This window comes from Syngnathus leptorhynchus, chromosome 6 (genome assembly GCF_054491065.1).
Source record: "Syngnathus leptorhynchus isolate UIUO chromosome 6, UIUO_Slep, whole genome shotgun sequence".
NCBI lineage: Eukaryota > Metazoa > Chordata > Actinopteri > Syngnathiformes > Syngnathidae > Syngnathus > Syngnathus leptorhynchus.
Genome location: NC_141200.1, coordinates 16464540 through 16488292, shown reverse-complemented (window position 1 = coordinate 16488292; position 23753 = coordinate 16464540). Strand labels below are relative to the sequence as shown.

Sequence of the window (23753 nt, the reverse complement as noted above, 5' to 3'; positions counted from 1 at the left end):
GAGTGTCTTTGTGTTTTAGGATGGCTTTACTGCTCCCACTTGCTTTCTTTGGAGGCATGATTAGAGTTGATGCAATCCTCAGAGTAATGAGAATGTAATAACGAATGAAGTCAGTTGGTTATGCGGGTCCTCTCGGCTCATCGCGGGAGGTTCGACAATCGAATTTCGTTCGACATTTGTAGCAAAATAATCTCAAATTTTTTGTTCGTATACCGATTTTTTCGAGAACCGGGACATTGGAAAACCGAGGCTCCACTGTATATTGTACACATTATATATATATATATATATATATATATATATATATATATATATATATATATATATATATATATATATATATATATATATATATATATCCCCCCGTGAGTTGTCACCTTATCAGCTGAAAAAACAACTTTGTTTAGGATTGTGGTTGGTCTGTTTTGCGGAAATGGGGAAATGGACAATGTTTGCGAAGAAAAGTCCATAAACAATGTGCAGTCAGTGATTATTTGATTTATTGATGCTTTTGACATTTTATTTTATATTATGTTTTCTATAATTATTTTTACCACTCTGTGAGTCGTCACCCTATCGCGGTGGAGGGGTTTGCGTGCCCCTATGATCCTAGGAGCCATGTTGTCTGGGGCTTCATGCCCCTGGTAGGGTCACCAACGGCAAAAGGGTCCTAGGTGAGGGGCCAGACAAAGCACGGCTCACCAAAGCCCCTTATGACGACTAATGAAAATTGACTTAATTTTCCCTCGCCCGGATGCGGGTCACCGGGGCCCCCCTCTGGAGCCAGGCCTGGAGGTGGGGCTCGAAGGCGAGCGCCTGGTGGCCGGGCCTTCGCCCATGGGGCCCGGCTGGGCGTAGCCTGAAAAGAAAACGTGGGTCCCCCTTCCCATGGGCTCACCACCTATAGGAGTGGCCAAAGGGGTCGGGTGCAAAGTGAGCTGGGTGGCGGCCAAAGGCGGGGACCTTGGCGGTCCGATCCCCGGCTGCAGAAAATGTCTCTAGGGACATGGAAAGCAACCTCTCTGGGTGGAAAGGAGCCCGAGCTGGTGTGTGAGGCAGAAAGGTTCCGACTAGACATAGTCGGACTTGCCTCCACACATAGTTTGGGCTCTGGTACAAGCCCTCTCGAGAGGGGCTGGACTCTCTTCCACTCTGGAGTTCCCCACGGTGAGAGGCGTCGAGCACGTGTTAGCATACTTATTGCCCCCCGGCTGGGCGCCTGCACATTGGGGTTCACCCCGGTGAGCGAGAGTGTAGCCTCCCTCCGCCTTCGGGTGGGGGGACGGGTCCTGACTGTTGTTTGTCTATGCACCGAACGGCAGCTCAGAGTACCCACCCTTCTTGGAGTCCCTGGAGTAAGTGCTGGAGAGCGCTCCTTCTGGGAACTCCATCGTTCTACTGGTTGACTTCAATGCTCACGTGGGCAATGACAGTGAGACCTGGAAGGGCGTGATTGGGAGGAACGCCCCCCCCCCCCAATCTGAACCCGAGCGGTGTTTTATTGTTGGACTTCTGTGCTTGACACGATTTTCTATAATGAATACCGTGTTCAAGCATAAGGGTGTCCATGTGTGCACTTGGCACCAGGACACCCTAGGCCGCAGTTCGATGATCGACTTTGTGGTCTTGTCATCGGATTTGCGGCCGCATGTTTTGGACACTCGGGTGCAGAGAGGGGCGGAGCTGTTAACTGATCACCACCTGGTGGTGGGTTAGCTCCGATGGTGGGAGAAGATGCCGGTCCGACCTGGCAGGCCCAAACGCTCTGTGAGGGTCTGCTGGAAACGTCTGGCAGAATTCCCTGTCAGGAAGAGCTTCAACTCCCACCTCCAGCAGAACCTTTCCCGCGTCCCGAGGGAGGCGGGGGACACTGAGTCCGAGTGGACCATGTTCCGCGCCTCCACTGTTGAGGCAGCCGACCGGAGCTGTGGCCGTAAGGTTGTTGGTGCCTGACGTGGTGGCAATCCCCGAACCCGCTGGTGGACACCGGCGGTAAGGGATGCCGTCAAGCTGAAGAAGGAGTCCTATCGGGCCGTTTTGGCCTGCGGGACTCCGGAGGTGGTTGACAGGTATCGGATGGCCAAGCAGAAGTCTCCGGCGTCTCAGGAGGGGGAAGCTGTGCACAGTCAACACTGTTTACAGTGGAGATGGTGTGCTGCTGACCTCGACTCAGGACGTCGTGAGTCGGTGGGGAGAATACTTCGAATACCTCACTTCCACCGGCACACCTTCCATTGTGGAAGCAGGGTCTGGAGACTCTGGTGTGGACTCTCCAATCTCTGGGGTCGAAGTCACTGAGATAATTAAAAAACTCCTCAGTGACAGGACCCCGGGGGTGGATGAGATCCGCCCGGAGTTCTTAAAGGCTCTGGATGTTGGGGGGCTTTCATGGCTGACACGCCTCTACAGCAATGCGTAGACATTGGGGACGGTGCCTCTGGATTGGCAGGTTCCCCTCTTAAAGAAGAGGGACCGGAGGGTGTGTTCCAATTACAGGGGAATCACACTCCTCAGCCTCCCTGGTAAGGTCTATTCAGGGGTGCTGGAGAGGAGGATCTGTCGGGAGGTCAAGCCTCGGATTCAGGAGGAGCAGTGTGGCTTTCGTCCTGGCCGTGGAACAGTGGACCAGCTCTACACCCTCGGCAGGATCCTTGAGGGTGCATGGGAGTTCGCCGAACCAGTCCACATGTGTTTTGTGGACTTGGAGAAGGCGTTCGACCGTGTCCCTTGGGAGGTTCTGTGGAGGGTGCTTCGGGATGAGGGTCAGCACCTCCAAATCCGAGTCCATGATCCTTGGTCGGAAAACGGTGAAATGCCCTCTCCAGATCGGGGGTGAGATCCTGCCCCAAGTGGAGTTCAAGTATCTTGGGGTCTTGTTCACGAGTGAGGGCAGGATGGAGCGCGAGATTGACAGGCGGATCGGTGCAGCGTCTGCAGTAATGCGGACTCTGTACCGGTCCGTCGTGGTGAAAAGAGAGCTGAACCAAATGGCAAAGCTCTCGATTTACCGGTTGATCTACGCTCCTACCCTCACCGATGGTCACGAGCTATGGGTCGTGACCGAAAGAACAAGATCCAGGATACAAGCAGCCAAAATGAGTTTCCTCCGCTGGGTGTCCGGGCTCTCCCTTAGAGATAGGGTGAGAAGCTCGGTCATCCGGGAGAGACTCGGAGTAGAGCCGCTGCTCCTCCACGTTGAGAAAAGCCGGATGAGGTGGCTCGGGCATCTCATCATAATGCCTCCTGGACGCCTCCCTGGGGAGGTGTTTCGGGCATGTCCCACCGGTAAAGCAGCTCCTCAGCGCCCAAAAGTCACTGCCAACCAAGTTGCCAACCAATTGCTTAAAGATGGAAAGAGTGGAAAGAGCGCGAAAAAGATCAAGCAGAACCGCAAGAAATACATCGAGGACCCTGCATTTGCAAGACAGCTCACCATGGAAGAGCTGGAAGGGGGAATCACTACCCTCAAACCAGGAAAAGCCATTGGACTGGATAACATCGCAAACGAACAGATCAAGCACTTCGGTTACAAGGCCAAGACATGGCTCCTACAGCTCTACAATGAGTGCCTGACAACACATGCCAATTTAACCAGAGTGACGGGAAAGCGACATTTCAGAAAACGTGCTTAACTCGGCGAGAAAATGCGATTTCGGCAATAATAATTAAAACGCACGTAAAACATAAACCAAACGTTTCAGGTTGTCATTTCTTCATGTAGAATGATCAACCTGGTACACTCAGCCTCCAACAGCACGTTTTATTATGCCAAATTAACCAGAGTGACGGGAGAGCGACATTTCAGAAAACGTGCTTAACTCGGCGAGAAAAGGCGATTTCGGCAATAAAAATTAAAACGCGTGTAAAACATAAACCAAACGTTAAAGGTGGTCATTTCTTCATGTATAATCATCAACTTGATACTCTCGAGCCCCCAACAGTCCTTTTTATTATGCCAAATTAAACAAAGTGACGGGAGAGTGACATTTCAGAAAACGTGCTTATCTCAGCGAGAAAATGCGATTGAGGCAAGAAAAATAAAAACGCGCGTAAAACATAAACCAAACGTTTCAGGTGGTCATTTCTTCATGTAGAATGATCAACTTGGTGCTCTCGAGCCTCCAACAGCACTTTTTTTTATGACAAATTGACCAGAGTGACGGGAGAGCGACATCTCAGAAAACGTGCTTAACTCGGCGAGAAAATGCGATTTCGGCAATAAAACTTAAAACGCGTGTAAAACGTTAAAAAAACGTTTAAGGTGGTTATTTCTTCATGTATAATGATCAACTCTATACTCTCGAGCCCCCAACAGTCCTTTTTATTCTGCCAAATTAACCAGAGTGACGGGAGAGCGACATTTCAGAAAACGTGCTTAACTCGGCGAGAAAAGGTCATTTCGGCAATAAAAATTAAAACGCGTGTAAAACATAAACCAAACGTTTTAGGTGGTCATTTCTTCATGTAGAATGATCAACTTGGTGCTCTCGAGCCTCCGACAACACTTTTTTTTAATGACAAATTAACCAGAGTGACGGAAGAGCGACATTTCAGAAAACGTGCTTATCTCGGCGAGAAAATGCGATTGAGGCAAGAAAAATAAAAACGCGCGTAAAACATAAACCAAACGTTTCAGGTGGTCATTTCTTTATGTATAATGATCAACTTGATACTCTCGAGCCCCCAACAGCCCTTTTTTTTATGCCAAATTAACCAGAGTGACGGAAGAGCGACATTTCAGAAAACGTGCTCAACTCGGCGAGAAAAGGCGATTTCGGCAATAAAAATTAAAACGCGTGTAAAACATAAACCAAACGTTTCAGGTGGTCATTTCTTCATGTAGAATGATCAACTTGGTGCTCTCGAGCCTCCAACAGCACTTTTTTTTTATGACAAATTGACCAGAGTGACGGGAGAGCGACATTTCAGAAAACGTGCTTAACTCGGCGAGAAAATGCGATTTCGGCAATAAAAATTAAAACGCGTGTAAAATGTTAAAAAAACGTTTAAGGTGGTTATTTCTTCATGTATAATGATCAACTCTATACTCTCGAGCCCCCAACAGTCCTTTTTATTCTGCCAAATTAACCAGAGTGACGGGAGAGCGACGTTTCAGAAAACGTGCTTAACTCGGCGAGAAAAGGCCATTTCGGCAATAAAAATTAAAACGCGTGTAAAACATAAACCAAACGTTTTAGGTGGTCATTTCTTCATGTAGAATGATCAACTTGGTGCTCTCGAGCCTCCGACACCACTTTGTTTTTATGACAAATTAACCAGAGTGACGGAGGAGCGACATTTCAGAAAACGTGCTTATCTCGGCGAGAAAATGCGATTGAGGCAAGAAAAATAAAAACGCGCGTAAAACATAAACCAAACGTTTCAGGTGGTTATTTCTTCATGTATAATGATCAACTTGATACTCTCGAGCCCCCAACAGCCCTTTTTTTATGCCAAATTAACCAGAGTGACGGAAGAGCGACATTTCAGAAAACGTGCTTAACTCGGCGAGAAAAGGCGATTTCGGCAATAAAAATTAAAACGCGTGTAAAACATAAACCAAACATTTCAGGTGGTCATTTCTTCATGTAGAATGATCAACTTGGTACTTTCGAGCCCCCAACAGCCCTTTTTTATGCCAAATTAACCAGAGTGACGGGAGAGCGACATTTCAGAAAACGTGCTTAACTCGGCGAGAAAAGGCGATTTCGCCAATAAAAATTAAAATGCGTGTAAAACATTAAAAAAACGTTGAAAGTGGTTATTTCTTCATGTAAAAAGATCAACTCTATACTCTTGAGCCCCCCACAGCCCTTTTTATTATGCCAAATTAACCAGAGTGACGGGAGAGCGACATTTCAGAAAACGTGCTTATCTCGGCGAGAAAATGCGATTGAGGCAAGAAAAATAAAACCGCGCGTAAAACATAAACCAAACGTTTCAGGTGGTCATTTCTTCATGTAGAATGATCAACTTGGTGCTCTCGAGCCTCCAACAGCACTTTTTTTTATGTCAAATTAACCAGAGTGACGGGATAGCGACATTTCAGAAAACGTGCTTAACTCGGCGAGAAAATGCGGTTTCGGCAATAAAAATGAAAACGCGTGTAAAACATTAAAAAAAAACCTTGAAAGTGGTCATTTCTTCATGTATAATGATCAACTCTATACTCTCGAGCCCCCAACAGCCCTTTTTATTATGCCAAATTAACCAGAGTGAGAGTGACATTTCAGAAAAACGTGCTTATCTCGGCGACAAAATGCGATTAAGGCAAGAAAAATAAAAACGCACGTAAAACACAAACCAAACGTTTCAGGTGGTCATTTCTTCATGTAGAATGATCAACGTGGTACTCTCGAGCCTCCAACAGCACTTTTTTTATGACAAATTAATCAGAGTGACGGGAGAGCGACATTTCAGAAAACGTGCTTAACTCGGCGAGAAAATGCGATTTCGGCAATAAAAATTAAAACTTGTGTAAAATAATTAAAAAAACGTTGCTGGTGGTCTTTTCTTCATGTATAATGATCAACTTGAGACTCTCGAGCCCCCAAGAGGCCTTTTTATTCTGCCAAATTAACCAGAGTGACGGGAGAGCGACATTTCAGAAAACGTGCTTAACTCGGCGAGAAAATGTGATTTAGGCAAGAAAAAAAAAACGCGCGTAAAACACAAACCAAACGTTTCAGGTGGTCATTTCTTCATGTGGAATGATCAACTTGATACTCTCGAGCCCCCAACAGCACTTTTTTTTATGACAAATTAACCAGAGTGATGGAGAGCGACATTTCAGAAAACGTGCTTAACTCGGCGAGAAAATGCCATATAGGCAAGAAAATAAAAACGCGCGTAAAACATCAACCAAACGTTTCAGGTGGTCATTTCTTCATGTAGAATGATCAACTTGGTACTCTCGAGCCTCCAACAGCACTTTTTATTATGCCAAATTAACCAGAGTGACGGGAGAGTGACATTTCAGAAAACGTGCTTAACTCGGCGAGAAAATGCGATTTCGACAATAAAAACAAAACACGTGTAAAACATTAAAAAAAAACGTTGAAGGTGGTTATTTCTTCATTTGCAGTCGTCAAATTGGCACTCTAGAGCCCCCAATATCACTTTTTACAAAATCCAGCTGAAGCTCACGAGCGGCTACCATCGCAGGTGAGAGTTCCAGGCGGCCGGCTAAGTATTTTCAACGGCCTGTTGAGCTTTCAGCGGACTTCCAGCTGGAGCTCAGGGGGGCTTCCCGCCAAACATGTCACGCTGGCGAGGCTTCCAGGACCTTGGCCAAGCATTTTCCCCGGATCATGGAAGTCCCAGGGGACAAATCAGACATTTGGTTAACTCTTTGATATGACAATATGTATGTGTTTTACATTGTTATATGAGTTGGTGCCCCCCCAAATTAAAAAGATGTCGGCATAACGTTTTTTTTTTCAACCTTTTATTCAAACACATTCAGTATCTTACCATCAACTACAAGCCAACAAATACAATATTAAAACGTCAATGTCGGCATAACGTGTGTCGAACGAGTCAGTGACGCAACTTCTACTTCACGACCCGGTGAGAGACCGTTGCCAACGGATCAGTGTGGAGGTGTTTTATTGTAGAACGAAATGTGTTAATTTCCCGAGCCAATTATTATTATAAGTAATAGTTTTGGTAGTTGTTTGATGTTTATGGGTTGTTTCCACGGGATGTTGTAAAAAATAGATTTGTTGAACGATTCGTTTGAACGTAACTTATAACATTTACATATTGTCATATAAAGCAGTGAAACAAATGTCTGATTTTTCTGTTTTCATGCGCAAAAATAAAAACAAGGAATAAAATACTCAAACACCAGACAAGTTTTAAAATAAAAGTTAATTAAAATGATAATAATGAAACTACATTTCAAACCAGCAATCTTATATGCAATTGCAGTATAGATTCTCTAAATCGGTACTGGCAAGACTATCTACCCCACAGGCTCTACACATTCCAGTAACTATAGCTGCCATTTTTTTCAGACTATAAACCGCATTTTTTTCATAGTTTGGGTGGGGGGGGTTGACTTATACTCAGGGGCGAAACAGCACTTCCCTCTCCCTCGTCCCTGTCTTCGGTCACATTTATACTATCATGTATAAATGGAACATCAATGTTACATCCATGTTGGATATTGATTATACAGCGTGACAATAATCACACATACTTTCACAATAGTCAATTTAACACATAATCATAACTATGATCGTGGGTTCTCCCAGTTTAGCAGATTGAAACACTCAAGCAGCTTCAAAACGTATTTTGACACGCTGTTGACCTCTAGGTCAAGCCAAGCGTTGGATCGCAGTCTTCTACCAGCAGTATCACTGTCCAGCCCTTGGCCTTACTCAACTCTTAATACAATCATATGTCAATTAAATACATTGTACATAAACTTGCTATGATGCTGCTCAGGTTGCTACTAACTATATAATATGACAAAGTAGAATAAAATATATATTGCATCTTACTCTGTGATTAACGTGTCTCATTCTCATCGCCTAACCATGAGCACGGCCTTCTCTAGTTAGCAAATTAAAATACTCAAGCAGTTTTAAAGGTTGTGTTGGTATTTCGGGGTCAGCACTAGGCTGGTTTCATTCGTATCTATCAGACAGGACGCACCGAGTGGTCCATGGCAATGCGTCCTCTGAGCTCTATAAAGTACGTGTGGTGTCCCACAGGGATCAGTACTAGGACCAATTCTATTTAATATTTATATGACTCCGCTTGGGGACATAATACGTAAATATAATATTAGTTTTCAATGTTACGCGGATGACACCCAATTATATATGCCATTATCAATGACAGATCTGCGGGACTGTTGTAATCTTGAGGCATGCATTGCGGAAATCAAGCAATGGATGTCTCTCAACTTCCTTCGTCTGAACCCAGATAAAACTGAGATGTTGATAATTGGTCCAGCTCGTTATCAACATTTATTTAAGGAAACCGCTATAACTCTTGATAACCGTACTATCACTCAGAGTGATACTGTAACTAATCTCGGGGTAATATTTGACCAAACGCTCTCCTTTCAAAAGCACATTAAGAATATAACCAGAATAGCATTTTTTCACCTTCGTAATATTGCTAAGATTCGCCCAATCCTCTCGACCGGTGATGCGGAAATTATTATACATGCATTTATCACGTCGCGCCTGGACTACTGTAATGCATTATTCTCTGGTCTTCCCAAGTCCAGCATCAAAAGTCTACAGTTAGTACAAAATGCTGCTGCAAGGCTGCTCTCACGGACAAGAAAATTTTATCACATTACCCCAATATTAGCCAATGTACACTGGCTCCCGGTCCATTTAAGATGTGACTTCAAGGTTCTTCTATTAACCTATAAATCATTGCATGGCTTAGCGCCTTCATATCTCGTCGACTTAGTTGTTCCTTATGTTCCGTCTCGTAACCTTCGTTCTCAAAACGCTAGTTTTTTAGTGACACCGAGGGCCAAGAAAATGTCTGCAGGGGCTAGAGCATTTTCTATTCGGGCTCCAGAGCTCTGGAATGCCCTACCAATGGATATTAGAACTGCTACCTCAGTAGAAACATTTAAGACCCGTTTAAAGACGTATTTCTATGATATGGCCTTTAATTAACCTGTAGTAGCCAATTTGGCTGGAGTTTGTTTTTGCTCCCTCTCCCCGACCCCACTCCCCCCACCCCTCCCCGGCTGGGGAGGTGGTTAGGTGACACCCAAGCTGACGACGGCTATCTAGATTCTCGTGGACCAATTCAGCATGAGGGAACTGCAGCGTAATACCCTCCTAGAGGACACTACCAGGACAATCGAAGGCACCTCCGACAGCTCTTCGCTTTGGCCTGGACATCCACTTTTTGATTTCCATATTATGTATTTTATGTGCCCTCTTTGCATCCATTGCAGCCTGGTGATCCTGAAAGGGGGATCCTTCCATCTGTGGTCCCTTCTCAAGGTTTCTCATTTTTCCCCTGGTAGGGGTTTTTTAGTTTTTCCTTGCCCTTTTGAGAGCCCAAGATCAGGGGATGCTTTGAGAATAATTGTCAATTGATTGTCTATGTGAAGCCCTTTGAGACTGCTTGTGATTTAGGGCTATACAAATAAACTTGACTTGACTTTTAAGATATATTTTGGGAAAAAAAAAAGATAAATAAATAATAATCCAAAATGGTGTGATACTATGCGTAATTCAGACAGGTCGTGTTTCTCTAGTCACTAACAATTTCAACTACTGATCTACTCTACCAGGTCAATTCAACTTTGGCACCATCTTCTGATGATATTTGGAACTATAATAGAGGTTTATTAGACTAGAACATTTAGTCACCCTCCCTCTACCAGTTTAGCAATAGTTAATTCTGAAGAACTAACTTTTAAGTAACCTTTATTTAGGGCCCCTTCAGGTCTCCCATGTCAAGCTTTGTCACCATCTTCGGGTGAAATTTGGAATTTCATCTGAGCCGATTCGTCTGGGCCAAATCCAATACACATTCACGCACCATCTTGTAGCATCCTATCCTCCATCTAACTTGACAAAAGCAAGGTAAGGATTAGAGGACATCACGAATGACTGGTGCTGAGCAGCAGAATGGCGCTAAGGAGCATGCTGGGTTATCGAAACCAGCAAGGGAAGTTAAGATAAATTAAGAAAAGTTAAGTTAAGAAAGAGGGCGGCTCAGTGGCGCACTGGGTAACACGTCCGCCTCACAGTTAGGAGGGTGCGCCACCTCCGCCACCTCCGGCCCTCCCCGTGTGGAGTTTGCATGTTCTCCCCGTTTCCGCGTGGGTTTTCTCCGGGCGCTGCGGTTTCCTCCCACATCCCAAAAAGATGCTTGGTAGGCCGATTGAAGACTCAAAATTGTCCCTAGGTATGAGTGCGAGTGCGGCTGGTTGTTCGTCTCTGTGTGCCCTGCGATTGGCTGGCAACCGGTTCAGGGTGTCCCCCGCCTAGCCAGCATCTTTATTTAATGGACATAGTCTGCCCTCTAGTGGTAAAAAAATTCGGGTTCAAGTTTCAAAGTCGGAGTTGAAATTAGGCTTGCAGTTTCTGAAACTGCCATCACGGCTGTTGTGTTACAACAAATTGTTAATTTGTTTTAACGATTGAAGTGCAAAAAGAAAAAAAGGCATTCTCCCATCCAGGTATTAAACAGACCCGACCTTGCTTAACTTCAGAAATCGGTGATTCTTAATTTAGCATTCTCTAGACACAATTGTCTATAGCATAGCGGTCGAATAGTCGTCAAAAAGCTGTCAAAAACTGCCCCTAGACACTACCACTAGCCATGCCAAGGAGGTCGGCTAGACATTTTCTCCGGTTCATAGAGCTTCCACCGGACCTCCAGCTGGAGGTGGTGGGCACTTCCAGCGTCACCAGCCATGCCGGATGAGTGTTCCAGGAGGTTTGTTAGAAATTTTGTCCGGTTCATGGAGCTTCCACCAGACCTACAGCTGGAGGTCAGGAGCACTTCAATCGCCACCAGCCATGCCCAGGCAGGGTTCCAGGAGGTCGGCTAGACATTTTCACCGGTTCATGGAGCTTCCAACGGACCTCCAGCTGGAGGTGGTGAGCACTTCCAGCCCCACCAGCCGTGCCCGGGGAAGAGTTCCAGAGGTTAGGCTGGACATTTTTACATGTTTCCCTGGAGCTCTGCCCGAGTATTGGCGCCCTCTGGCGGGCACGCCATGGTAAATAAATGTAAATTGTAAAGTTGTAAATACTTCGTTCATTTTCAATGACACTGCATTTTCTATGATGAGCTGCTGGAACTCCGTGGGACTTCTAGGAGCCCGTTCACGCAAGCCCGGTGCCAAGCCAGAGCTCCAGGAGGGTGGATTGACTCTTTTCAGGCTCTCCGCTGGTTATCATTGGAGCTATATTAGACTTCCAGCAGCCCGAGCATGCACGCCTGGTGCCCGGGCAGAAATTGAGGGGGTGTATGGACTCTTTTTAGGTTTCGTTGCTGTTATTATGGAGCTTTATCAGACTTCCACCAGCCCGGAAACGCACGCCCGGTGCCGGGACAGAGCTCCAGGAGGGCGGATTGACTCTTTTTAAGCATCCCGGCTGTTATCATGGAGCTTTATCAGACTTGCAGCGGCCCGTGCACGCACGCCCGGCACCTGGGCAGAGCTCCAGGAGGGCAGATTGACTCTTAAAAGCCCCCCCTGGAGCTCCGTGGGACCTCTATAGGCTTGGGCACCAGAGATCCAGGAGGTCGGCTAGACTCTTAAAAGCTCCGTAGGACCTCCATAGGCTCAGACATCCATCCAATGTTAAGTGAATGGGCTTCCACACATTGTACTTTTTCCATAATAAGCTGCTGGAGCTTGAAGGAATGGGGTCGAAATACAAAAAGTCCTGCCTAGCTACAAAAACAGATATGCTCAAACCTCATTGAATAAAGTACACAAGCAGACAAGTATATTCACACATTAAATCAATAAAAGAGACATTTTAAGCATATAATTATACCTACACACCAAATCAATAAAGTAGACATAACTAGACATTTTTGATAGGTGGTAATGACAAAGGTTTTTATAACTTTATGATCTGATATGTATTTCTGAGCACTTTGAAGTGTTTTTTGATATCTTGCCTGAATAGCTTAATGACCCTTAAGGAACTGCTTAATGCAGGGGTGCTCATTACGTCGATCGCGATTGACTGGTCGATCGCGGAGCCAGTACTGGTTGATCGCAGCGTGACGTTATTTTTTTTTTTTGTCAGCCTATCATCACATAATGACAAAAAAATTAAATATTTATTATGTGTGTTGTGCAATATTGGCCTATTCAGTTATGCAAGGTACATCAACATACATTGTACTTCCAAAGAATCCCTAATAAATTTGAAAATAGTAATATGTTTTGCATTTTTATGGTGTGGAGGTAGATCATTTTGACTTGGTTGTTTTATAAGTAGCTCGCATGCTGAAAAAGTGTGAGCACCCCTGGTTTAATGCATGCCTGATGAGTTTCTAAATCACGGACACTGCCAAAGTCATCTAAAAATGTTTAGTACTTGATTATATCTTGTGTTTTGACTAATGCTAGACACCAGTTTTTCGATTACTCCTGAACATTCTGGATAGAGGGAAATATTTTGCCAAACAAATAAAAGATATGGTTGGAAACATGATTAAACTAAGAATATGATGACGTAAGCAAGTACATGGAGTATCAAAAGAACAAACAAACAAAAACATGGTAAGTGGTGAGTACAAACTCTGCATAGTCAGGGAACATGAATAAATGGATGATGTCACAGCCAAAAGGTCACATAATCCCGTACAAAATAACACAATTGAAAGAATGATGAATGGGCGGTGTGCGACAGTAGGTGAAGTGGATGTATGTGCAAGAATGGTTTACAGGAAGGACACTTGGAGATAAAACCGGTAGAGGTGCCAGAGGAAGAGCGGCAGGAGGAAAACAACCAAGAACCCAAAGGTGATCGCCAAGGCCAAGGCGGAGCAATCTGAGGAGAGGACGCTGGCGCTGATTGTTTGCCGCTTCTCCACCAGAATTAGTTTATTTTTAGTGTTTTTAGTGTTTTATTTAATTCTCCACCAGAATTAGTTTATTTTTAGTGTTTTTAGTGTTTTATTTATTTATTTTTTAGCCATTAGCCTAGCAAATGGCTAACACGCAAGTTCAGCTTTCTCCAACCGGCACTATATTAACTTACTCCATCCCCCGCTTGCTGGAGCTGAGTAATCACACCATTCCAGGGTGTGTCTCAGTCATCAAAGAACTCGGACTTCTCCGCAGACCTCGTTACATCCACAGAAGTACCCATCGTAACTTTGTTTTCTCCCAACCTGCCCATAACGCTATTCCATCCATCTGCTCCTCCACCGCCCGATATCCCGTCGCATGTCCAACACGTCATCAGAGACCCGGCACACTTGGATCTTATTGTAGCAACCAAGCGGGGCTGCAGTACTCCAGGTGGCCTGAAAAACATGGTGTGGAGTCCACTCTTACACGGAGCGGGCTCCGACTCAAGACAGACACCGGGTTGCCGCGAAAACACGGAATGGATATCTCTCTGGCACGAAACGGATCTCAACACGGAGCAGCCCCGGGGTGGCCAGGACAAAACGAACTGAATTTCACTCCAACACACAGTGGACTGCACTTCATGTGGAACAGAAGACGTGGAGTGGATTTCTCTCTTCTTCGCCCCCTACCTAAACGCAGCCCCACATCCACAATCAAAATGGATCTCCTCAACATCCAAGCACTCACCCATAAATCATCATTTATTCACAACCTCATCCTGGACAAAGGCTTAGACATAATGTGCCTGACTGAGACCTGGCAACCACCGGATGTCTATCAATTCCTCAATGAAGCCTGTCCCTCTGGTTATAAATACATAACTAAACCCCGCAGCACTGGCCGTGGCGGTGGCCTTGCTGTATTCCATCGTCTTGATCTAAAGCTGTCCCCCCTCCCTCTACCTGATCACTCCTCATTCGAATCCCTTGCATTCAAATTTAAACCTCCATATCCTGTCACAGTTTTACTTATTTACCGCCCTCCTAAACCAAACTCCGCTTTCATTCCAGAACTATACGATCTACTCACTACCCTCTGTACCTCCACTTCCTCTAATTTAATCATATTAGGTGATGTTAACATCCATGTCGACACCCCCTCCCGCCCCCCTGCCTCTGACCTGTTGCAACTATTGGACTGTTTACACCTCACTCAACATGTAAATGTCCGCACCCATGACAAAGGGCATACACTTGACCTTGTCATTTCCTCATCGGCCATAAGCAACCAACAAGTTCACGAGGTTGGTGTGTCTGACCACAAACTTATTCAAATGGAACTGCCTTTCCCACGCCCCCTCTCCAAACCCAAGCGGCAAATCTCTTTCAGAAATTTCAAATACATCAACCAAGACACTTTAGCACAGGACCTCCTGCTTCTCTCCTCCTCCTCCGCGACCTTTCCATCAGTCAGCAAGGCAGTGGATCATTACAATAACTCTTTGGCCAAACTTCTAGGTATCCACGCCCCCATAAAAAACAAAACAGTCACTTTTTCACGCTCAGCCCCCTGGTACACCAGTGAGCTGCGGCTGATGAAGTCAACTGGACACATCCTGGAGCGTCGTCTCAATGCCTCAGGTCTGACCGTGCACAAACAGGCCTATAAAGAACATCAGAAGGCCTACTCAAAAGCCCTTGGGATTGCACATGCCCAGTTCTACTCCAACATCATAAACAATACCCCTGGAAACTCAAAACAGCTATTTTCAACCATCAACCACTTTCTCAAACCCCAACCCACCACTCCAACGGAATCCTCAGAGGTAGTGTGCAATAACTTCATGACCTTCTTTACTGCTAAGGTTGACAACATCCGCACCCAGCTCCTCTCCTCTTCTGGCCCCTCCACTTCACCTCCACTCCCCTTCCTTCCACCTGGGTCAGTCCAGCCTCTCCGCTGTTTCTCCCCTATTTTGCAGTCGGAGGTAGAGGACATCATCAAAAAGATGAAACCCTCCACATGTGCCCTGGACCCTTTCCCCACAGCCCTCATTAAACATCAAATCTCAGCTATCAGTCCCCTAATAACCAATGTCATCAACCTCTCACTCCAGTCTGGCTCTGTACCCCCTGCATTGAAGACAGCCATTATTACCCCCCTGCTCAAAAAACCCTCGCTTGACTCGTACAACCTTGCCAACTACAGGCCAATATCAAACCTCCCATTTCTCTCCAAGGTTCTGGAAAAAGTGGTAGCTGCCCAACTTCACGTCCACCCGCAATAACATCGCTGAGAAATTTCAATCCGGTTTTCGCTCTGGCCACAGCACCGAAACAGCCCTTGTTAGGGTCACCAACGACCTTCTCATGGCTGCCGATGCAGGCTCCTCGTCACTCCTCATTTTGTTGGATCTGTCCGCTGCATTTGACACTGTCCACCACAACATCCTCCTTAACCAACTTCACTCCACTGGATTCTCTGGCACTGCTCTAACCTGGCTTCAGTCCTACCTCTCGAACCGAACCGAGTACGTTTCCCTGGGAGGGAAAAAATCAGACACACACACAGTCACCTCCGGTGTCCCCCAAGGATCTGTACTCGGTCCTACCCTCTTCATTTTCTACATGCTACCCCTTGGCAATATAATCAGGAAGTTCGGCATCTCATATCACTGTTACGCGGACGACACCCAGCTATACCTCAAACTCAACCACCCACCCTCTGCAACCCAGCCTCATCCATCTCCCTCATCCATCCTCTCACTGTGTCTGGAGGAGATAAAGGCGTGGATGAATCTCAGCTTCCTACAAGTCAACAGCGATAAAACCCAAGCCATGTTATTTGGCACTCCCCATCAGATCCATACCTGCCCAATCACAAGCATCTCATTCGCCGGTCACACAATCCCCCTCTCAGCCACTGTCACCGACCTGGGTGTGATACTGGACTCTCAACTCAACCTAGAGTCACACATAAAACACATCTGCAAAACCTCCTTCTTCCACCTCAGGATCATTTCCAAACTCCGCCCCACACTTACCCTGACAGATGCTGAGAAACCTGTCCACGCCTTTGTCTCCTCCAGGCTAGACTACTGTAACGCACTCCTCATCGGGATCCCTAGCAAGAGCCTCCAGAGGCTCCAGTACATCAAAAACTGCGCTGCTAGGATCCTGATGAGGGTGCGGAAAAGCGACCACATCACACCCATCCTCCGTTCTCTGCACTGGCTCCCCATCAAATTTCAAATAAATTATAAGATCGCCCTCCTCACTCACCAGTGCATCCTCGGACATGCTCCCCCATACCTCAAAGAACTCCTTGCCCCCAAATCTGCCACCCAAAACCTCCGCTCATCCAATTCTCACCTTCTCCATGTCCCCAACACCAAGCTGCGCACCATGGGCGACCGGGCCTTCTGCCATGCAGCCCCCACACTGTGGAACTCCCTCCCCGACCACCTAAGAGCACCCCAATCCACTGACTCTTTCAAAACCGGACTTAAAACTCACCTCTTTACTTTGGCATTTCTGTAATTCCTGTTTTTATATCCTGGTTGTCGTCCAGTTGTTTTATACTTGCTCTTGCTTTTTATTCTTGTTTTTACTTGCCATGTAGCACTTTGAGATTCCTCCGAATATAAAGTGCGTTATAAATATAATTTATTATTATTATTATTATTAAGGCCGAAAGACGGGATGGAAAACAACAGCCCCCACACACACACCGAATCACCCATAATCAGCACCCAACCCCGCGGAACCAGCTCTCACCGAACCAGCACCCGCTCCAATGGAATCAAACTCTCCTGCGAACTTGCCACACCCCCTGACTCATCACCCATCAAACTCGACCCACACTGGCATGTGCAACTGAATATAAGATAACCAAGGAACCTTGAACGTTGCCTTTTCTGAATGGAGACTTTCTGCTCTTGAGCATGGTCGCACGAAAGGCCCAGCGCTGTATTGTACTTCCCAGGAAACAGGTTTCTTAACAAGAATTGTGATTGAACTCAACCAACTTGTGTAATTCTAAATTTTGTTTCGGTGTCTTAACCTTTTCCTAAAACTAAAGAAATAAAACGAGCATGCGGTGAGTAAATTGGAGATTGGCTATGGCTTTTGCCATGAGGCGCGGATAGCGCGCTTCCCAAATTGTGGACAAAAATCCAACAAGCTCCTTATGGAGCTCCGTTGGACCTCCATAGGCCCGGGCACGCGCGCCCGTGCCGGGGCAGAGCTCCAGGAGGTCGGCTAGACTTTACCCACACCGTGACACAGCTGGAAGTTGGGCCCTGGAAGTCGAGGGGTGGCAGTCGGGGGTGGCGTCTGGGGTCGGTGCTTCATTAATAATAATAATAATAATAATACATTTCATTTAGAAACGCCTTTCAGTTCACTCAAAGTCACTCTACAAAGATTTAAAAACTCTTCACCTTCACCTTCTTCACCTTCACCTTCATCTTCTTCCGCTTATCCGGGGTCGTGTCGCGGGGGCAGCAGCTTTAGGAGGGACTCCCAGACCTCCCTCTCCCCAGCCACTTCCTCCAGCTCATCCCGGGGGATCCCAAGGCGTTCCCAGGCCAGCCAAGAGACGTAGTCTCTCCAGCGCGTCCTGGGTCGTCCCCGGGGTCTCCTACCGGTGGGACATGCCCGGAACACCTCCCCGGGGAGGCGTCCAGGAGGCATCCTGATAAGATGCCCGAGCCACCTCATCTGGCTCCTCTCAACGTGGAGGAGCAGCGGCTCTACTCCGAGTCTCTCCCGGATGACCGAGCTTCTCACCCTATCTCTAAGGGAGAGCCCGGACATCCTGCGGAGGAAACTCATTTCAGCCGCTTGTATCCTGGACCTCGTTCTTTCGGTCACGACCCATAGCTCGTGACCATAGGTGAGGGTAGGAGCGTAGATCGACCGGTAAATCGAGAGCTTTGCCATTTGGCTCAGCTCTCTCTTCACCACGACGGACCGGTACAGAGTCCGCATTACTGCCGACGCTGCACCGATCCGCCTGTCGATCTCACGCTCCATCCTGCCCTCACTCGTGAACAAGACCCCAAGATACTTGAACTCCTCCACTTGGGGCAGGATCTCATCCCCGATCCGGAGAGGGCATTCCACCCTTTTCCGACCGAGGACCATGAACTCGGATTTGGAGGTGCTGACCCTCATCCCGACCGCTTCACACTCAGCTGCGAACCGCTCCAGTGAGAGCTGGAGATTACGGCCTGAAGAAGCCAACAGCACCACGTCATCTGCAAAAAGCAGTGACGCGATGCTGAGGTCCCCAAACCGGACCCCCTCAACGCCTCGGCTGCGCCTAGAAATTCTGTCCATAAAAATTATGAACAGAATCGGTGACAAAGGGCAGCCTTGGCGGAGTCCAACCCTCACTGGGAACAAATCCGACTTAGTGCCGGAAATGCGGACCAAACACTGGCATCGGTGATACAGGGACCGAACCGCCCTTATCAGTTGGCTTGGCACCCCGTACTCCCGAAGTACCCTCCAGAGAACCTCCCGAGGGACACGGTCGAACGCCTTCTCCAAATCCACAAAGCACATGTGGACTGGTTGGGCGAACTCCCATGCACCCTCGAGGATCCTGCCGAGGGTGTAGAGCTGGTCCACTGTTCCACGGCCAGGACGAAAGCCACACTGCTCCTCCTGAATCCGAAGTTCGACCTCCCGACGGATCCTCTTCTCCAGCACCCCTGAATAGACCTTACCAGGGAGGCTGAGGAGTGCGATTCCCCTGTAATTGGAACACACCCTCCGGTCCCCCTTCTTAAAGAGGGGAACCACCACCCCAGTCTGCCAATCCAGAGGCACCGTCCCCGATGTGCACGCAATGCTGTAGAGGCGTGTCAGCCAAGACAGCCCAAAAACATCCAGAGCCTTTAAGAACTCCGGGCGGATACCATCCACCCCCGGGGCCTTGCCACCAAGGAGTTTTTTATTTACCTCAGTGACTTCGACCTCCGAGATTGGAGAGTCCGCCTCAGAGTCCCCAAGCCCTGCTTCCACAAAGGAAAGCGTGTTGGTGGAATTGAGGAGGTCTTCAAAGTATTCCCCCCACCGACTCACGACATCCCGAGTCGAGGTCAGCAGCAGCACACCATCTCCACTGTGTTGACCGTGCACTGCTTCCCCCTCCTGAGACTCCGGATGGTGGACCAGAATTTCCTCGAAGCTGTCCGGAAGTCATTCTCCATGGCCTCGCCAAACTCCTCCCACGCCCGAGTTTTTGCCTCACCAACCGCCGAAGCCGCGTTCCGCTTGGCCATCTGGTACCTGTCAGCTGCCTCCGGAGTCCCGCAGGCCAAAAAGGCCCTATAGGACTCCTTCTTCAGCTTGACGGCATCCCTTACCGCCGGTGTCCACCAGCGGGTTCGGGGATTGCCTCCACGACAGGCACCAACAACCTTACGGCCACAGCTCCGCTCGGCTGCCTCAACAATGGAGGCGCGGAACAAGGTCCACTCGGACTCAATGTCCCCCGCCTCCCCCGGGACGTGGGAAAAGCGCTGCTGGAGGTGGGAGTTGAAGCTCTTCCTGGCAGGGGATTCTGCCAGACGTTCCCAGCAGAACCTCACAGAGCGTTTGGGTCTGCCCGGTCGGACCGGCATCTTCCCCCACCATCGGAGCCAACCCACCACCAGGTGGTGATCAGTTGACAGCTCCGCCCCTCTCTTTACCCGAGTGTCCAAAACATGCGGCCGCAAATCCGATGACACGACTACAAGGTCGATCAACGAACCGCGGCCTAGGGTGTCCTGGTGCCAAGTGCACACATGGACACCCTTATGCTTGAACATGGTGTTCATTATAGAAAATCCGTGTCGAGCACAGAAGTCCAATAATAGAACACCGCTCGGGTTCAGATCGGGGGGGCCGTTCCTCCCAATCACGCCCTTCCAGGTCTCACTGTCATTGCCCACGTGAGCATTGAAGTCACCCAGTAGAACGATGGAGTCCCCAGAAGGGGCGCTCTCCAGCACTTCCTCCAGGGACTCTAAGAAGGGTGGGTACTCTGAGCTGCCGTTCGGTGCATAGACACAAACAACAGTCAGGACCCGTCCCCCCACCCGAAGGCGGAGGGAGGCTACCCTCTCGCTCACCGGGGTGAACCCCAATGTGCAGGCCCCCAGCCGGGGGGCAATAAGTATGCCAACACCTGCTCGACGCCTCTCACCGTGGGCAACTCCAGAGTGGAAGAGAGTCCAGTCCCTCTCGAGAGGGTTTGTACCAGAGCCCAAACTATGTGTGGAGGCAAGTCCGACTATGTCTAGTCGGAACTTTTCTGCCTCGCACACCAGCTCGGGCTCCTTTCCAGCCAGAGAGGTGACATTCCATGTCCCTAGAGCCAGCCTCTGCAGCCGGGGATCGGACCGCCAAGGTCCCCGCCTTTGGCCGCCGCCCAGCTCACTATGCACCCGACCCCTTTGGCCGATCCTATAGGTGGTGAGCCCATTGGAAGGGGGACCCACGTCTTCTTTTCGGGCTATGCCCGACCGGACCCCGTGAGTGAAGGCCCGGCCACCAGGCGCTCGCCTTCGAGCCCCACCTCCAGGCCTGGCTCCAGAGAGGGGCCCCGGTGACCCGCGTCCGGGCGAGGGAAAACGAAATTCATCTATCTTTTTCATCATAAGGGGTCTTCTGAGCCGTGCTTTGTCTGGCCCCTCACCTAGGACCCTTTTCCCATGGGTGACCCTACCAGGGGCATGAAGCCCCAGACAACATGGCTCCTAGGATCATAAGGGCACGCAAACCCCTCCACCACGATAAGGTGACGACACACGGAGGCCCACAACCAGAATTATTATTATATTATATATAATAATAATATATATATATATTATATTATATTATATTATATTGGTCTCCGGATAAACAAAACATTGAAGTAAACAACACAAAAACTAAAAAGAAGGCACATACAATGAATAAATAAGAGCGATGAATAATAAATAAATAAATAAATAAATAAATAAATAAATAAATAAAAGGAGCAAAAATGGAGCAAGTGTGCATACAACAGACAGTCAGAATATAGCGCAAAAGTACAGGAGGAGTAGTGCAAGGCAGCCAACGTGGCCCAAAAGGCCAGAATGTTAAGCAGCTGAGGGTGGAGGGGGGAGAGAGTTCAGGATCCTAACAGCCTGGAGTATTAAGCTGTTGGCGAGTCTGGTGGTGCGGGAGCGCAGGCTTCTGTACCTCTTCCCAGAGGGCAGCAGATCAAACAAAGTGTGAGCGGGGTGCCTCACATCACACACACAATCGTGGTCGCCTTGTAGTTGAGACGGAAGGTGTAAATGTCCTTCAGGGAGGGGAGTGAAGCACCAATAATCCTACCGGCTGTGTTCACTATGCGCTGCAGGGCCTTCCTGTTGTATTCAGTGCAGCTACCACCCCACACAGCGATACAACTGGAGAGGACGCTCTCAATGGTGCCACGGTAGAATGTGTTCATAATGGCAGGTGGAGCACCTGGCGGCGCTGAGCTTTCTTCGCCAGTGATGCAGTGTTGGTGGTCCAGGAGAGGTCTTCACTGATGTGCACCCCCAGGAATCTGGTGCTTCTCACTCTCTCCACCACAGCACCGTCGATGGTCAGTGGCAGGTGTTGGGTGTGCCCCGGTGCTCACCGTGCTTGAGATATTGTCGCCAACACGTACCACCTGAGGCCTCTGACAAAGGAAGTCCAGTAGCCAGTTGCAGAGGTAGGTACTGAGTCCCACTTTGTCGAGTTTGCAGATGAGTCGCTGTGGTACAATGGTGTTGAATGCAGAACTGAAGTCCACAAAGATCAATCTCTCATACGAGTCTCTTTTATCCAGGTGGGTGAGGGCTGAGTGGAGGGCAGAGCAGATTGCATCCTCAGAGGACCATTTAGTTCGGTACGCAAACTTGAAGGGTTCAAGGGCGGGGGGAAGAATGGATCTGATTGGATCTGATGTGTGTCATGACACGCCCCTCAAAGCACTTCAAGAGGATGGGTGTCAGTGCCACGGGGCGGTAGTCATTGAAGCAGGATGGAGCAGTTCTCTTCGGCACAGGTATGATGGTGGCAGCCTTGAAATATGATGGGACGATGGCCTGCTGCAGGGAAATGTTAAAGATGTCTGTGAAGACACCCTTAAGCTCCTCATCGCAGTCCTTCAGCGCTTGACCTGGGATGTTGTCTGGGCCCGCCGCCTTACGGGTGTTGATAGCAGAAAGTGTCCTCCTCACGCTATCGGCAGAGAGGCACAGGGGCTCTGTTAGGGTTTATGAACTATCTTGATGACTATCGTATGATTATGTTGGGATGTAGACTAGAATGATGAACTTTGTTTTAACCTTCTACCTTTCTTTGACTCTGAAAAGTTTAACCATTCAGTTGTTGCCACTCTCCAAATGGTGTGTTGTTTAGTTAGTCATCTGGAAGGCTCCACTAGAATTTATTTCCACGACCTCGTAAAACAATAAACTGGGACCCTCTGAAGTGGTCAACCATTGTCTGGGGTGACCACCACACATGTAAATTGTCACCACCACCTTTGTCACTCTCACCCCCACCCTTCTTCTCTCAATAAAGACTCTCTTGCATGACTTCAACGGCAGACTTTGTTCGGACATTGCTGTATCTACAGTAACGAACAAATTCTCCACTTGCAAGTGTTCAAAGGGCATACTGTCTCTCGTGTGGTTCTTGCAAAATATGTTAGAGTCAGAACATCCCTAACATTTTGGTGCCGTGACCCGGATCCAACATACCCACTGCTGATCGACGGAGGACAACGTGCTGCATTGTCGACAAGCCAGCGTCCATTAGGAGGACCTGGTAAAGAAAAGTCCTGGCAAGAAAATTCTTCGCTGGGCCAGCATCTTAGGTCTGCCTTCGTCGGACAACAGTGGATTGACGGGATCCGGCAGTGCAACGAACCAGGGGACAAGTAAGTTAAAGCCCTAAAATTGTGTGATTGTGTTGTTGTGAAACGCGTAAGAGTGGAAAGTGCACGGAATATAGCTTGGGTTCAAGTCCCAGTGGAAGGAACAGACTAAGGAAAACAGAGCTTCCTTTTTATTCATTGAAGAGGTGCGTAGATTCTTTTTTGTCTGTTCTTCCAAGCTGCGGGATCTGGCTTGGGTTGGAGTCCCAGTGGAAAGAACGTGCTAAGGAACACAGAGCTTCTTTTTTGTGATTCAAAGAAGAGTGTAGATTTT

General features: G+C 48.0%; 1 protein-coding gene across 2 annotated transcripts in view; it reads right to left on the bottom strand.

Annotated features, from left to right (window-relative positions):
- The window catches only part of tat (tyrosine aminotransferase), a 57363-nt gene extending 43312 nt beyond the window's left edge, over positions 1-14051 (bottom strand). Inside the window, exon 1 of one of the 2 annotated variants that reach the window (XM_085915319.1) lies at positions 13725-14051. The gene's annotated coding sequence lies outside the window, so the exon portion shown is untranslated. The remainder of the gene's footprint in view (positions 1-13724) is intronic. The other variant, XM_085915318.1, reaches the window with a different exon arrangement.
- Positions 14052-23753: the final 9702 nt, after the last annotated feature.